The sequence below is a fragment of the Protopterus annectens genome, chromosome 4.part1 (assembly GCF_019279795.1).
Source record: "Protopterus annectens isolate FY-2018-M chromosome 4.part1, PAN1.0, whole genome shotgun sequence".
NCBI lineage: Eukaryota > Metazoa > Chordata > Ceratodontiformes > Protopteridae > Protopterus > Protopterus annectens.
The window spans coordinates 476,042,733-476,059,080 of NC_056734.1; the positions used below are offsets into that span (position 1 = coordinate 476,042,733).

General features: G+C 39.8%; 1 protein-coding gene across 2 annotated transcripts in view; it reads right to left on the bottom strand.

Annotated features, from left to right (window-relative positions):
- The window catches only part of ACSL3 (acyl-CoA synthetase long chain family member 3), a 943,201-nt gene that overhangs the window by 174,100 nt on the left and 752,753 nt on the right, over positions 1-16,348 (bottom strand). The window lies entirely within an intron of this gene.

The window sequence follows — 16,348 nt, forward strand, 5'->3', positions numbered from 1 at the left end:
CTTAAATATGCTATGAGCATCATACATTAATTTTTAGCTGCATAAGAATTTGGTAAAGGTGATAGTGTTAGCATTCTTCTCTGATAAATGTGCGCTACTTAATGTATGTACTTATGTGTAGTTTGTGCTTGGGCTGCTTCCCACTTTCAGGAAATACTTCTGAAAATTAACTAACATTCTTTACAATCTTAATAATGTCTTGTCTAAAGATTTTCTGAACATGATTTGCAAGGGTTTGTGGTTTCTTTCCACTTGATCTCTAGCAGAAGCACATTTCTAGAACAATCAGTGTACATTCCCTACTTGGCATTTGCAGCTTCTTCCTTCTGGGTGCACTGCAAAAAGGTAGACAGGAAAATACAGTGGAAGCTCATAAATCAAATAAGAAACTTTAAATGCATAACAATCAGACATCTAAAACAAGAAACAGGACATGGCAAATTTTTAATATATTTAATTCAAGTACAGGACTCATTCTGTTCTAAAATAATTCCTGACAAAAATTATAATCTACCAGAGAAAACAACTGTAAATATATAAATACAAACTGTCACAGATATTCATTACAATCCCTAATGGGTCGCAAGTACCCATTACCATGATGCAGAATTTGAGATTCAGAGACAAATTACCTACAATGAGGAAATACCTCATTACGGGCTAATTTACATGTCTCTGAATTGTATTACTTACATCAGTGGTTCCTGCAGTAGGTGAAGGTGTTGGGAGTCACAGTGTGAAAGCAGAGGCACCCCCGCCCCTGTCAGTACACAGACACACACACCACTTACTCCATTACCTGTCCCTGTTGTCAGATCACCAGTGATGTCTTCTTTTCCTCCTGTTCTGGTAACTCAGAGATTTACTACAGCTCAGTAATTAATCGCTGACCTTTGAGTTGTACACATCACATCGATCAGTAAATGCATGCTAGAACAAAGCTTACAGGAGTTGGAAAATGTGCTTAATGTGTCCCATCTTCCTCCCCTATTCAGCATGACATGCTGCAGGCACAACAGCACAATACCCAAAATTCTCAACATGTTGAATTAAAAAAAAAAAAAAAAATCACCTGCTGCACTACCTTATCAGTTAATGCAGAACATTAATGTAGAGGGTACTTGTATCAAGAATTCACAGTATAAATCCCTTTCCCCTATTTTCATCATTTTTACTTATTTATTTTTATTTATTATAAATAGTTCCTGGTGTCTAGTGGTTCTCTGAACCTGTCATTTAATATGCCTTTAAGGCAGTCCATAATGAGTATCCCTGGAAGCCAGTGTTCACCCATCTTCCTCCCGCTTCTGATTCTTGTAGTGAATAAGCGCTGTTAAGGCATGACTGTTAATAGAGTAAACCTTGGGGGCTAGCAGTTCCCTCCATCCCCACAGTAGTTATCGCTGGTGGCTAGTGGACATCCCACCTGATGTTGTAGACTATGCCAATTACTCAAGGGGTGTCTGCAGATATGACAGCCACCTCAACCCACAATTGGTCACTCATAGCCCCCTATTCATCAGATTACACTCACCCATTCAAACATACACACCTACCTCATATCCTTACTCCCTCCTTTGCTCTGTTTCTCAGGCAAACACACACAGACACACACTCATGCAGCCCCACATATACACTCTCTCACTCCCACACTTCCCAACCCTACCTCTTCTGCAATACCTGAACACGGCCTTTTGACTATGTTTCTTACTGCTGTGGGAGAAGTGGAAGTGCTAATCTACACAGCTGAGTAAAACTATAAATCACGTGGCTCATAGAGGCCTTCCTGGAGGCAGTTCCAGTGAAGACAGAGCACTTGGTTAATTAGCATATGCCTCTCCCCTAAATTGACTCATCAGTATGCAGCATGACCACAGAGACAGCCAAAAGTGGTACTGTAGGTCTTTATGCAAGAGCACCTTGTCAGAGAGGACTCTGAATTCCGAAAGGCTACCACAAGGTGCACACCTCATTAGCATGGCCACAGAGACAGCCCAGAGTGGTGCTGCATGTCTTTGAGGAAGATCACAGCGTTAGAGTGATCTCTGAATTCAAAACGGTTACATACAATGCACACCACATGGTTGTTGTTGTGTCTTTCGGCTTTTCCCGGTTAGGGGTCGCCACAGCGGAACTCCGGTCCGCTAATGATTGGTAGTTGATTTTACGTGCCGGGTTACCAGCCCTGACACACAACCTTCAACGAAGGTAGCCTATTCACGCATGTCTCCACGCAGAAGACGCTCTAGCTGAGAATCGAACCAGACAGCGTCTTACTGTGAGGCGACAATGCTACCGCAGCACCACCACCGCGGATAATGCACACCACATGGTAACCTTTATTAATTCTATCCTGTGCTCCTCTACTTCAAATTCATATTGGAGTACCTATGCCTAAGCAGTTTAGAAATAGACATTTAAAACACTAAATGGAAATAAGTTAAAATATAACATTAATATTAATTATTAAAAACAAGGTATGTAGTCAGAATTAGACAACAAGCACCAAGGTTATCAATCAAAGACTAGTTTCCGTATGAAAGCTCAAACTGATTAGTCTAGAGTGATTGCTTAAAAACAAAGTATTGGTGACTTTTTTATTCAGTTTGTTAGTCGTTTCCAATGGTTCAGCTCTCTATAAGGAAAAGGAATGACTCCAAGAAGTTTCTAACCATATCTTTGGAACCACCAACAGTCCCACGGTGGACAAGCAGAGGGCATAAGCCAGATGATATTAGCCAGTTGATCCTGAGGGTATGGGAATTTAACTCACGAAAGGTTAGATAAACCAGGACTAAATCTGTAGAGATAATATCATATGATATATAACTGACAGCCACTGCACACTAGCAGAACTTGGCATAATATGCTGGTCTCAAGATTGTTCCATCAATAGTTCAGCCATGGAACTCAGCTACTGGCATGGCCTGATGTATAGGGTACTTCATAGAAGCAGAAACTATGCCATGCTCCAAAACCAGGAGTTCTATGGGTACTTAAAAAGGGAAAAGTTCTCTGGGAGGAAACAGGAAGATTTGGTAGCAGAGGCCACCTGGTCATCAGTGTTAACTGTGTCAACTTATCACCATCAATTACGTCTGATTATTCACTTTCGACATAAATTCTTGTTTGCTACCAATATAGGTGATATTAAGGGACACAACTGGTGCACACAAATCCTATAAAGTAGCATGAATATCCAAGGCAACTGCCTTAGGGATGCCAAGACTCAGCAGACTGCAGATAATCCAATCATGGATACATTTAATTGCAAGTGTGATGTTAATCTGTATGTGGTACAGACTCCTGTATGAAGGATAGGTACAGCTATATAATCAGAAAAGCAATAATAATACAGACCTTGTCTCCAAATAATGTCCTGAAAGAAAGCACATTTGTGGCGAACAACAGGGGACCCAAAATGCGGTAAACCATGGGTAAGAGTAGAAAGAGGAAGAGTTAATCCCTCAAACTACTTTTCACCCTTTGAGATATAAGGCAAACCAATCCATCACTACTCCTGTGATGCCAAAGTAATGCTTAAATGTCAAACAGAATCACAAAGCAGACATACCCCTCAACAAGCAAATACTAAAAACAGAAACAAAGGCCCTTGAAAAGTAGGTAAGTCCAGCTAAAAATCTGGGCATCTAATTAGCATACAATTTGAGTACCAAACAGCACATAACTCTTTCCATTAAGAATGTGGGATACTACTCAGAAACACTGTTTAAAAAAACAGTGTGACAAAAAGATGGAAATATAAGCACATTGAAAAAGAGAGTGCAAAATCTTTAGACTTTAAAACTACATTGCAAAATTCAACCACACTTATTTTTTTCTTCTGAAAAGAGAGATGTAATACATGCTCTCTTTCTTAAAATCACTGGTGCCACTTGTAGTTGATCATATGGTGTGGTTATTACTGTGTACTAGACAGAATCAAAAATCAAGTGTGATGAGCTGAATTCACAAAATTTTGTGCAGGGGTAAATCAGGCCTGAAAATAGGAATATTCCTCAAAATAAGGGCAGTTGAGAGGGGTGATAGCTGACCATGTGAAATTCAGATAAGAGATCTAATGATATCTGAAATACATATAAATGCTGGCTCTTTACTACTAGAATATCAAAGTCCCTAGTGGTGGCCATCTCCATTTGATGCCTAAACTGAAAGGATCACTGATGATGTCGTTCCACGTGTATGAATCAAGCTGTACATATGCGATCTTCTCAAGAAATTTCCCAACAAGTGGAAGATTAGAGATATTTTTTTTTTTTTAATTTTCATGACCATAAGTATTTGCATCAACTTTCTAAAGCATGGATGCATCCAAGGGCTTATTCAAAACAGTGGGTAATACTACATCCTTATGCAAGGAAGCAATGACTTGGAGAATGAATGGACCCCAAAAGCTTGGTGGGACAATGATCTAGTCTCCAAGTATATGCAAACATATCAAAAACAGGAAAAAAAATCATTAGAATCTGGATTTATAAACTCACACAAGTTCTACTCTGGCACAAATTCTTCTGGACTACTCTCAGGCTTCAGGAGTGAAACACTCTCTGAATGAGGAAAGATTTGCCCCAAAATATCATAGTAAAGAGTTAATTCATCTGCAAATATAATCCTTCTAGTGGTGTGGCAGGCTGTGAAGCAGACTCCCACCACTTACAAAAAAGCAGTCAGTCAGTTTGCTGTGCAGCTCTTACAGGACAATTACAAACACTCAAATGGGAAAGTTCTGTTTGGGATGCTAAAAAGTGGTTATCCATTAAAAGCTGGTCCTCAAGCAAACTGGTGTAACACTACCAGCTCTCTAGCCTGCAACCAGCTTGTTTGCTTTATGTCATGATTAAAGCCCTGAATATGTCCTAGATGACCTGTTCAAATCTGTGACCAGATGCTGAAGTAACCAATGTGAGGTGGAAGAGTAATGATGAAGAGATGTCTATTTGTCTATCTTGCAAGCAGGAGACAGGGACATGCTGAGGATTCTTTAATGATACTCCTGGGGAATGAAACGGACAGCAGAACAAAAAAGTGTCAGTCAGTTTTAGTTCAGGCAAGTCCGGGGAGGAATGCATCTCTATGGAGATGGGTTGCTTGCAATATCCATCTGAATACATCACCCAAAATGTGGGATCCACGGCATAAACAAAACAGCACCATAAACTGTAATTTTACCACAAAAGCACTTGTGATACTATGGATGCTTTCCCACTTTCTGCCTCCCACCTCATTTTACCAAGCAGACTACCACATCATGAAGGAGAAGACAGGAAGCTTAGGTCTAGACAGCTGATCAGTTAGGGGAGACGTGGACACACTGATAATGGTAAGAACCATCAGAAAGAAAAAAAAGGTGTCTGTATAAGCAAGTTCCTAGTCCCACTGTAAATAAAAAGCCCTTCAGCCAGCTTTTTTTAGGATCATAGAACTTAGCATAGTACCATGGCCTGCATAAAATAAAGTAGTCTTAACGTACATGGCAGAGGGCCAAAAGAGCCAGAGAATCCATGAAGAACTTATTCTAAGCCTTGATGACTAATATGCATCACAAGCACCCAACCTCTGTAGCTTCTAATTAAACTAACTAAAACATGTAAGGTTATTAGATTAAAGCAATAGACTACTTCCTGGTCATGGGATTCTAACTGGAGGTGGTCATTCATTAAGACCAGGCAATGGCTTGCCCAAGTGACATGTTCAATTGCAAGGACAATGGTCATGATCTCAAGCTGAAACACAAAGTGCAATGTATCATCTACAGGTAGTAAACACAGCACCTTGGAAACCCTAAATCCCTTCATTTCACAGAAGCTCTTTTGCAACAGTCATTATTCCTAAACACACCTGATGACTGGTACATTTATGCTGTCTCCATTGCTGACTCTTGTACACTCAAGTCACCCAATAATCAACCTCACAACAACATCAACACAGAGGAGACAAGTCCATGACCTCCTTAAGGAGCATTATTATACTACCTGCTGGATGATGAGGGTATATCCATAATTTGGTCCTCTATTCATGACAAATTCAAAAGAGCTGGTAGCTCCTGCTTTAGCCTTTTGTCCTTTCCTGGAAACCAATTTTAGCTAAGCTGGACATAAACTAATAAATCTGGAGAAGACCAGTGGGGCCAGCCTGCACTTCAACACATGATGTTGCAGTCCCAATCACACCAACTATTACTACTTAAGGAAAAATACTGCCAGGAAAGCTGCTCGTACAATGAGCCATAAAACCCAATCATTACTTGGAAGACAAGGACAATGGAATATCTTGTCTAATACATGGTAATAGACCTTGACAGATGTGCACTAGAATTCTTGAGATAAAAAAAAATACCAAAATGTATAACGAACTCCAAGAAGAAGATTAGATACTAATTACTGAAAATTAGGCAGATGGGATTCTCCTTTGCAAAAGTAAAACACAAACGGACAACAAATAATTTGTATACTTGACTTCAGCTGTAGAAAATGCATGGAACTGTTGCTAAACAAAATAATTCATCTGGAAACCAACAGGACAAACAACCTAAAGCAGTACAGAGTCAAACCAAGGCATTCAAGCCAAACACATTAGATACATTATTTGGCTGGGTAACCAGGATTTTAATTCAGAAAAGGACTTAAGATGTGGAGTACTAAGAATTTAGCAAATATGGTTCCGCATAAAAAGTTAACTGAGCAAGCTATGCAGATCTAGGATGTGACTAAAGGTAGTAAAACACAGTGAAGAACAAGCCACAGAGGGTGACAGTAAATGGAGCTAATTTACACGAAAAACTGGTAACCACTGCTGTATCTTACAGGTCAATACCAATTGCAAGTCAGTTTTCAATGCCTGCCAATGGCTCTACAGAAGTGATGATGCCACAGGTTTAGGGGGACAGGTATGATACAAAACGATATGGAGAAAGGATGAAAGACCCTCGGGAAAGTCTGAGGGAGATGGTCTGCAGATATGACTGTTAATGCAGGACAGTGAATCAGGGAAGCACACACTGAGTATATAAATGAAAATAAGAAAACAACCACAAAGGAGAAATGGGCCTTTGGTATCAACATCTGATTTTTGTATGCACACATATGGTTTATAAACAACAATGCCTGAACGGGCAAGGACCATTTGCAACAGAGGCCAGGGAGAATAATGTAAAAAAAACCAAGAAAGCACATATTCTTAACTCTGTTTAGAAGACATAATGGGAACCAGTGACAGACAACAGTGCAAATACATTTAGTACAGTACACAAGAATCATCAAGACAGATAACATAAATGCACCAGTCATCAACAATGCAATTCCAACTTTTGTCAGTGTTAGCAAAATATACACAGAATATCACAAAATATTTCAGAAAGCCATATGAAAAGTAAATAGCTACCATGAACAGTGAAAATATGGAAGCCAAGGTAAATCAATTAAAAAAATTATGCAAATAAAAATATTCAGGAAGATCAGCTGAGGGGGCAAATATGACATGGTCATTGGTAAGATCTACTATACTGGGTAAAAGGTATGTGATTAAAAACTGCCTCGGTGGCCTCTGATGGAGACTGGAGTATTTGCAAACAAACGCTAAAAAAAGAACTGGAAGAGTGGCCTACTGCTTAGCATGTGATATGTGGGTGCTGATGTTACTGCACTCTGCACCACCTAGTTAGTGGCCTTGTCCATACACCACAGACTGATGACTCCTCACATTCACTTGCCAGCTACACAGACTGCCTACTCCCCTGTTCCAGGAACTGGTAGCCATCATGTTTTGCCTTCCAAGGAGCTGCCAGGCTTGCTTAATAAAGGAATACATCTGGAATTAATGGAAATAAGTCAATCAGGTACTTGGAGAAGGGAGAGCTAAGGAGCAAGCCAGACAGAAAGACTTACTAGGGGAGTGGGTAGTTAAAGCATACTCAGAATATCAGTTAAGTACACTCTCTTACTTCTGGCAGCCATAACATAATTCTAGATTATAATAAACTAGTTCCAGTAAATGTAAATCAGGTCTAGATAAAAGGAAAGATAAAAACTGCAGGGATAGTAAGGGATGAGAAAAAATGCAAGACAGAATGTGAGGGTAAGCAATGCACAGGAAAGGGTGCAAGAATCACAGACCAGGGAAAACAGAAACAAAGAAATAAAGTAGAATAAATGGAGTACACTGAAGAGGAAATATAAAAGAATAGATAGGAGACATTGAATATTGTGGTAAGTCACGTTACAGTCTGCAGCATAGGTGATCATATTCCAGAAGTATCTTAACTGAATAGATATTAACAGTACTAAGGTGTATAAGCAATACGAGAATGGGCCACACAAACTAAGTGCTGGGACTGCTACAAAGGTAGGCCAAGGTAGGCCCAACTAACTTAGTGGTAGAAATTTAATTTTACTCAAAGTCTGATATGTTGCTGATTATGATGTCCTCCAGAAGAGAGTTCAAATTACCAGACATGTACAACTGCAGAAGACAACTCTGCCATAGAAGATACCTCTGCCATAGCTGCTGATAGTCATTAAGATTAAGTATCCAGGCAGCTGAGATATACAGATGGATTATAACAGAAGCAATCACTTTGTTGCCTTTGATTCTCTGGAATACAGAAATACCAGACACAGAGTTACAGATTACCATTTTAAAAAAAATGTCAGTCTTATATGATCTATAACTATACAGCTGAGACATACAGACAGTGCCAAAATGGACTATTATTGAGTGATGGGCATGCATTACTAGGCATTAGTCTGAATGAATAAGCAAAGTGAAGACAGCAGTCTGCTTGTAAAATTCAGCCAGTGCAGTGATATCAGTGGAACACAATAGGATGTTCTTACCTCCTAAGGAAGTAGCAAATGCGAAAATTTTCTGGTATGATGAATACAGTTTAGTTGTGACAGAAAATAAGAAGACTCCTCAAAAAATGGATTAAAATAATAACTTTAGTAATGTCAGGACATTTACCACCATAATAGTCACTATGAACTTACCTGCTACCAGTTTCCTGCCACACAGAAATAAATTCTGACTGTGACCCAGTGATACTGAATCAATAGTATTCTGCTCTGACATAATGTAAATAACCTAATGAGATAGACTATGCTGAATCGCATGATTCCAGCTATCATGGCTAATCTGTATAGGGGTAAGACCTGGTTCCTCCTTGTTTGCTTATATATCACATCACAGTGACTTGTCTATTATCACCAAAAGGTCCTGGAATCCACAAATGGTTCATAGTCTCTAAAGCATTTATCAATGCAATCCTTTACTTCATACTTATGTGCCTCCTTTGGGAATGATGTTCCCAAAGACCCTGTACCTTGATTCCCTTAGAAACTGTGCTCCCAAGTGAAGTCTTTCTGGACAAAGTTCAGCACTGGGATTTGAAAAGACAGGGGGCTGGGTCCATGCATATTTGAGAAACCACCGTATTTCTTCTCATGTGTAACCAGCCAGTGGGATCTTTAGAATAGTGGAATCATGTAATCCAAAATCCTAAGATATTCTTTTTGTAGTTAAGGTTGATGAGAAACCTCAATAAACCATTCTTGGTAAAAGGTTACTTTTTCCTGTGGTAGGTAAGCCATCATTTGAAAAGCGTCTAGCAGGCATTCCTGAACTCTCACTCTATGGGGAGGAATGACAGATGATTCACCTAGACTATGAAACACATTTTTAACAAAATGGAGAGGTTCTTGGCAGTTTTGAATACAGTCTGCAAAACCAAGGTAGTCATCTAAAATTACATGAATGCCTTGCAGCCTGCAAAAAACAATCAATAGTGTTAGACCCTTTTGTGAATATCCTTGGGGCTGTGGTTAGAACAAAATGAAATGAAATCTGAACCAGAAACAGAAAACCTTAAAACATCTGAAATTTCTGTGAATAGCAGTATGGTGATACGCATCTTTTGGGTTTACAGTCACCAAGAAATGCAGAGTGAGAATTAAAGGAAAAAGAGATGAATTATGGAATGGTGACAAGACTTAAGAAGGCAAGTTTAGAATAGGCCTACAGGTTTCCTCATTTTTGGGCACTAAAAATATTCTTAAATAGAAGCCTCTTCCTTCTTGATCCTCTGGTACAGATTCTATTACGCCTTTGGGCACCATATGAGAAATGATGGCAGGAAAGAAGTGGGCTTGATTCTGAAGGTGAATGGGAACTCCTAAGTTTGGAGGGAAAAAGTCCCATTGTCACATATGTACCTATTTTGAATGACTTCTAGTACCCATCCATTGTGATCTGCTTCCACAGAGTAAAATAAGGATTTGTTGGACTGGGACTTTTCTTAAGAACTGCCCTGCCATTGCTTTTTGAATAGTTGATTTCTGGACTTTTATTGGGATTGTTTAAATGGTTTCCTATAAAATGGCTGATGGTTGGAAGGATAACTTCTGTAACATCAGGGGACAGCGTATCATTTCCCCTTCTCATCACATCTTTGAACTACTTCATCAGATTACACACCAAATGACAACTCCTTATCAAGGGAGTAATAAGAATTTTAGACTTGACATCCTCAGGAAGGTTTTGGGATTTTAGCCTGTTCATATCCAACATCAGTGATCCAGCTGCTAAAGCTCTAGATAGTACGCCAACATGCTACCATTTATTTACAGAAAATGGCAAAGTAAATAGAGTGCAGCTCTAAAAAGTAATCCACATAGATGAAGTGAATGCCAACATAAAGTCTGCATGCTGATTCAAAGGGAAGTCTTGCCAATTTTCAAGAACAAAGCTATAATCTTAGGGGGGTAGTACTCTGTGGAGGGTTCATGCATGGTACCCCTTAAGAACCAAGTTAGTCTAGAAGCCAACAGGTGTCTCCCAAAGGAAAAAGCTGACAAAACTGTCTTAAAGAAGAGACCCTCAAAGCAGTCATGAAAGGTAATTTACGGTCAGTGCAAGTATGTTCTTCATACATACTTTTTACTGCCAAAGCAAGGACTACGACAGCTGGTTTGGTAGACATTATCCCTAATGAAGTACTCACTCTAGGGACAAACAACATGGTCTGCTTGCTTATGCACTGGTACCAATGTATCTGGGTTATACCAAGCAACCTTAGTGGTATCCTTCAAGACATTAAAGGAGATACCAGCAAAAAAGAATGTGGGATGAACCTTTATTCTTTCTTTAAGTATTCACTGTGAGAGGGTATGGCAAAAGTTGGCCAACCACCACTTCCTGCATGAGCTAGAGGTACTCGCCAAATGAAGTTTGTCAAATCCTTCCTTTTGTCTGTATCTGCTACAGATGATACATTAAACTAAGGCCCCATCTGACTGAAATGGTGGTACTTCAAGTGAACATAAAATATTCCATGGAACTTATCAAAATATAGTAGGGAACGTTCCCTGCCATCCTGACCAAATTTCCCATAGTCACTATGAATACCACCCGGGGTCTCCCCTGAAAAGAGGCACTGGCCTAGTACAACAAACCTGGTCAACAAAGAGTAAAAGCAAAATATACCTGCTTCTGCCACAGCCTTCTTGGATCTCTGGGCAAGGACTCAGAATCAGAGACATAGTAGACTGTTAAGAAGACCTGGAAGGGTTGGATGGTACTAGGCCTAAGGAACCTTGATCCTGTTGTTGAGACTGTTCCTTGAATGGTCTTATGCTCCCCCGGTTTCAGAGTGAGGTAGTAACATACCTTCTGGTATCAAGGGCATTGATGCTGGAATGTCCACTGCTGAAAGAAAAATGCACTGTGTACACCAGAAAGGTGGTATTAAAAATCCTGACATCAGTGCTGACAAAACCAACATCAGAGGAGCTGGCATCAAAATAGATGATGTCAAAAAGGACTATGTAACACTTCTGGCACTGGCAACACAGAAGACAAAGAAAGACACAAGCTGCATTAGGGTGATACCATTGTTGATCACAGGATCACAAGCATCAGCAGCTCAATGATCTGTATTAGGCCTTAACTATGGCTACTTGCTTTAGGAGGAAAAAGCAACTCCAAGCAAAGAATCTGGATCGCAGGGGAAGGGGAAAGAGTTCCATACAGCCCAGTGCTTTCAAAATGGCCTCATCCTTGACACAGGAAATCAGTATAGACTGTGGAATCAAAGACCTAGGAGTAACAGGCCCCAAGTCAAAGTAGTGAATCTCTACAGCTGAGGCCAGTGAAACAATGGAATGACAATCATTACTGCTGAAAATTTTGCCAATTCCACTGAACCAGAAACAGACTCCTTCACAACAACTTTAAGAACAAAGGCATCTGACATGATTAAAGGATGAGGAGGAAGAGAAAAATCCTTTTTAGAAACCAAATATGATAAATTCTTGATTGGGGTAAGGGAACAAGCTAAAGGTCCTTGCACGGCAGGAGTTCTAAAACTGTCTAAGAAAGGGTTGGTACTAAACATCAGTGAGAAGCACATAAGGCCTGCAGTAGGTGTGCCCTGACTTTTTTACAATGTCTGTGTCATGCAGCCTGACTGAATTCCGTAAAAATGGAGCACATGAAAGTATAAATAGTTCACTTGCAGACAGGTGGAATGTGCCAATCACTGGCATACTTTCTGAATAGTGACGGGGTATAACAAGACTGTTGGCCTGTGGAAAGCAGCACAGAAAGCCAAAGCGGTCTTCTGACAGGAAATATAGGAAAGACTCTTTCTGACTGAAAGGGATAGAGAGGGAAAGATTACATTAAAGAAATATTGTGAATACTTACACAACAATAACCTCTCAAAACAATGACAAACAAGCAAAAAATCCAAAGGGAGCTTAACAGCTGTTTTTCTTTTCCTGCAATTACTTGCAAACCATAGCAAAGAAGAAATTAAAGTTTTGAAAGCATGGTGTACAATGGAATGGGGGGAGGGGGCAAGAATGTCTGGCAAGGTTATCCTCCAAACAGTTCTAATGTCTGTGGCACGACTGGCATCAGTCCTGTTGGTACAAGAGAGACCTTCTCTTATTAGATCCTTTCTTTTGGTTTGCCTTTGACTTTATTACCTTTCCATCCCTGTATTAGCTTCGTCATTCCCTTAAGCTCAGTGACAAATTATACTGGCATCTTTCTTCTCCCTGCCTTGCTCTCCATGGGTGTTTGCTTGTTCCTGTTTATTATCAGGTTGTATGTCCACTACACTTGCTCCAATCTCCCATTTTGTTTTCAGAAAATTCTCCTGCCTTAATGTAGCCTAATTTTTAATAAGTCCGTAATTTGATTTTGTTTGCATGCCTGTTTTCTGCCTCATCCATGATGGACTAGACTGCTGAATGGCCGCCAATGGCTATGAGCATTTTCACTGCTAGGTCTTGAACTACTTTATCCTTGCTTATTAAAATGTTCAGTATTTCACACTTCTTTGTACCTTCTTGCACTTGTCTAATGCATCCTTTCAAGTCTATTACTTTTCCTATTTCAATCTCTTTCTCTCTGGTCTGGAAGCAGTCTGCTTCTAGATGATTTCAGTCTTCCATTATAACTCCCTCCCACCACCACCACCACAAGATCTCAGACAATGCCTCCGTTACCAGCACCTAGTCTACCTAATCGTTCCATGGTGATGTGGGATGGAAATTCCCATGTTAGGCTAAAGCCTTAAAACCCATTCATTCCATTCCAGCCTAGAAAGCCCTATTAACGCATCCATTCCCCAGCAGTGAGAGCCAACTGGCAGGAAGTGGAACAGCTTGCTGTTCCTGTGGAGTGTTTTACTTTTTTCCAAACTGCAGCACCTCTTTCATCATTAGCATCTTGCAGAGTTTTGCATCTGCGGCTTTGTTTTACAACAGTACCCCCCTCCCAGGATCCCCCTCTGTGGATGCCATCTGAATACCTATATTTTACTGCATACTTGACTACTCTAAATGCTATCTGGGTTATCTCTGCCTTTTTATCCTTGACTGTTTTTCCTGGGTTATCAGCTGCTGTGACCCCAATTTACTTAAGTACCTCACACTGGCACTTAATTATATGTTAACTGCAAGAAATGAAAAGGTGGTTAAGGAATAGACTTTCATTCAGAAGGTGTTCAGGAATATCTTCTCCTTATTGCCTGGGAGCGTAAAGAACTGGTACTATATTAAAACAAATGCAATTGTTTTCAGGACAGCAATGAGGAATGCTGTGTGCAGTATGCAACCATTTTTCCAGTAAAGCATACAAAAAGCTGCATTAAGCTGAGGTAAACGTTAACTGTTCTTTGATGAAAAGTGAGATGACAGCCTCAGTGATACTTGTAGCTGGGAAGTAATTACAGGTTTCATCTTTCAACAGGTACTTTTTGAAGTGAGTTTAAACTTGACGAGTTGATTTCTTTTAGTTCATCTGGAAGGGACACCCAAGCTGTAATCAGTATACTGAAGCTTGTTTCTACAGATAAGAAATGCAGACCATAAGAAAGCGACAGCATTTGTTAGTCAGAACTCTTGAGGCAAAAGAATGAGAAAAAGTTCTGACTGAATAATGTTCAAATCAAAAATCCAAGTAGAAGGACAAGGCTGAGTTTAACTGGAGCCACTTAGGTTTCACTAATACTAAGCAGCTGTGCTCTCTGTGAGGGGATGAATTTTTAAATGTTATCTGAGGTAAAATAAGTAAGACAAGGGTACTGCTAGCGGTACATCCAGCATTAAGATAAGTGCTAACATCTAAACTTTCAGTATCATATGCAAATTGGAAGGGAATGATAGCCAAACTGCTGAAGCTGACCAGCAGTTACTTTTGTACAAGCAAGCATAGAGTATTTTCAAGAATAAATGGAAAAAGATTATTCAGATGCAACATTTGAAATGTATGTTGTATTACAAATGAGACATTAAAGTAACATGCTTAAAATAAGATATCAAGGACCTTAGAAAAAGTACCAAGGTAGATTATACAGAAAAGAATGCAGTGAAAAACAGCAATTTCAGTTACAACTGATAATAATTAGAATGAAAGTCACTCAACTGTATTTGACACACTAGTGAATGGCACAGTTGTATGAGCATTAGTGTGCATATATATCAAGAATTGTATTTAAAGATAAATACTGCAGTATCCCTCAGACTTTACTTTTCCCTAATACAGTGATCTCCGAGCTGGCATGTGCAAGATGGTGGGACAAGGGGTATGGAAGGACAGCCTTTCCCTCTTGCAAAAATGCCTTTTCTAGTGTTCTGTTACTGTGACTGTTGATCTCTGTAGTGTTTTTTTTTTTTCATTGCACTTATGAAGGTCAGCCAAAAAACACTCACAGTTTTGGAGGGAAGCCAGTTAGAACTCACTCAGAAATATACTGAAAAGGAGTTTCAATTCTGGGTTATTATCATTCTCTGGAATTTGCCTGAAGTACTCAGACGGACAGCAAACGGATAACCAATCACCTTTTTTTTTTTTTTTTTTTTTACTTATCAACAGCAGACAAGGAGAAGCTATGCTCACTGGAAGGCATCCAAAAATATCTGGAAGAGAGTCTAGAAGGGAATAAGTCCACCTTCAGTAAAATTCCCTCAATAAGGAATACTATTTCAAGTGGCTTACTCATACAATGAATGTAAAAGCATCTTCAGCAGAAGTCAAGTACTAAGCTACAGTCAGACGTTTTCTCTAGTTATGGAGAACAGCAGCTAGTACCAACACAGTTTCCTGCATCTCCAGGGGGTCTACCCTTCTCCCTTACTAGGTGGCAATAAAAATTAGTTTGAGGCCATCTTTCCTGAATTTTACAATGTGGTAGGGAATTAATGTTAATAGAGGGAAAATTATCTTTTGACGGGGAATGGAGATTAAATCCATTGTGAGCTTCCCCTTGACATACCGCATATTGAACAAAAGGGAAAGAACCTAACTCTCCTAGTTAGCAAGCAGAATGAACTCTGGGGCGTCTCACTTCTGAAACAAGTTATTTAGGCATAACTATCAAATCCACAACTCCAGAAAAGAAATATCCCTGTCTATGGCCCTCTTGTAGGCATGTGCTGTCTGTCTGCAAGGGGGACGGGGGTACAATCAAAAGTCTCCTTTCTTACCTAACTATACGAGGGACTGTCAAGCAAGGAAATAAGAGGGTGCCTGGAGTCATTTCTCCTTAGAAGGACAATATGTAGCTCCATCTGGCTGATGTGGAGCCCTCTCCTCTCCCCAGGGAGGGAACATTACATGAAGATTGCCACTGTAGATGTAAGCTTCTCATGTCATACATAAAACATTTAGCATCAAAACACATAACAGATTTGGCTGCAGAAATGTAAATCCCACATGAAGATTGATGGAACCTGTCTACCATTCTAGGACCCAGTGACACAGATCTGAAAACAGGATAAATACATACAGGCACAAACACCTACATGTATACACCTAGGTGTATATA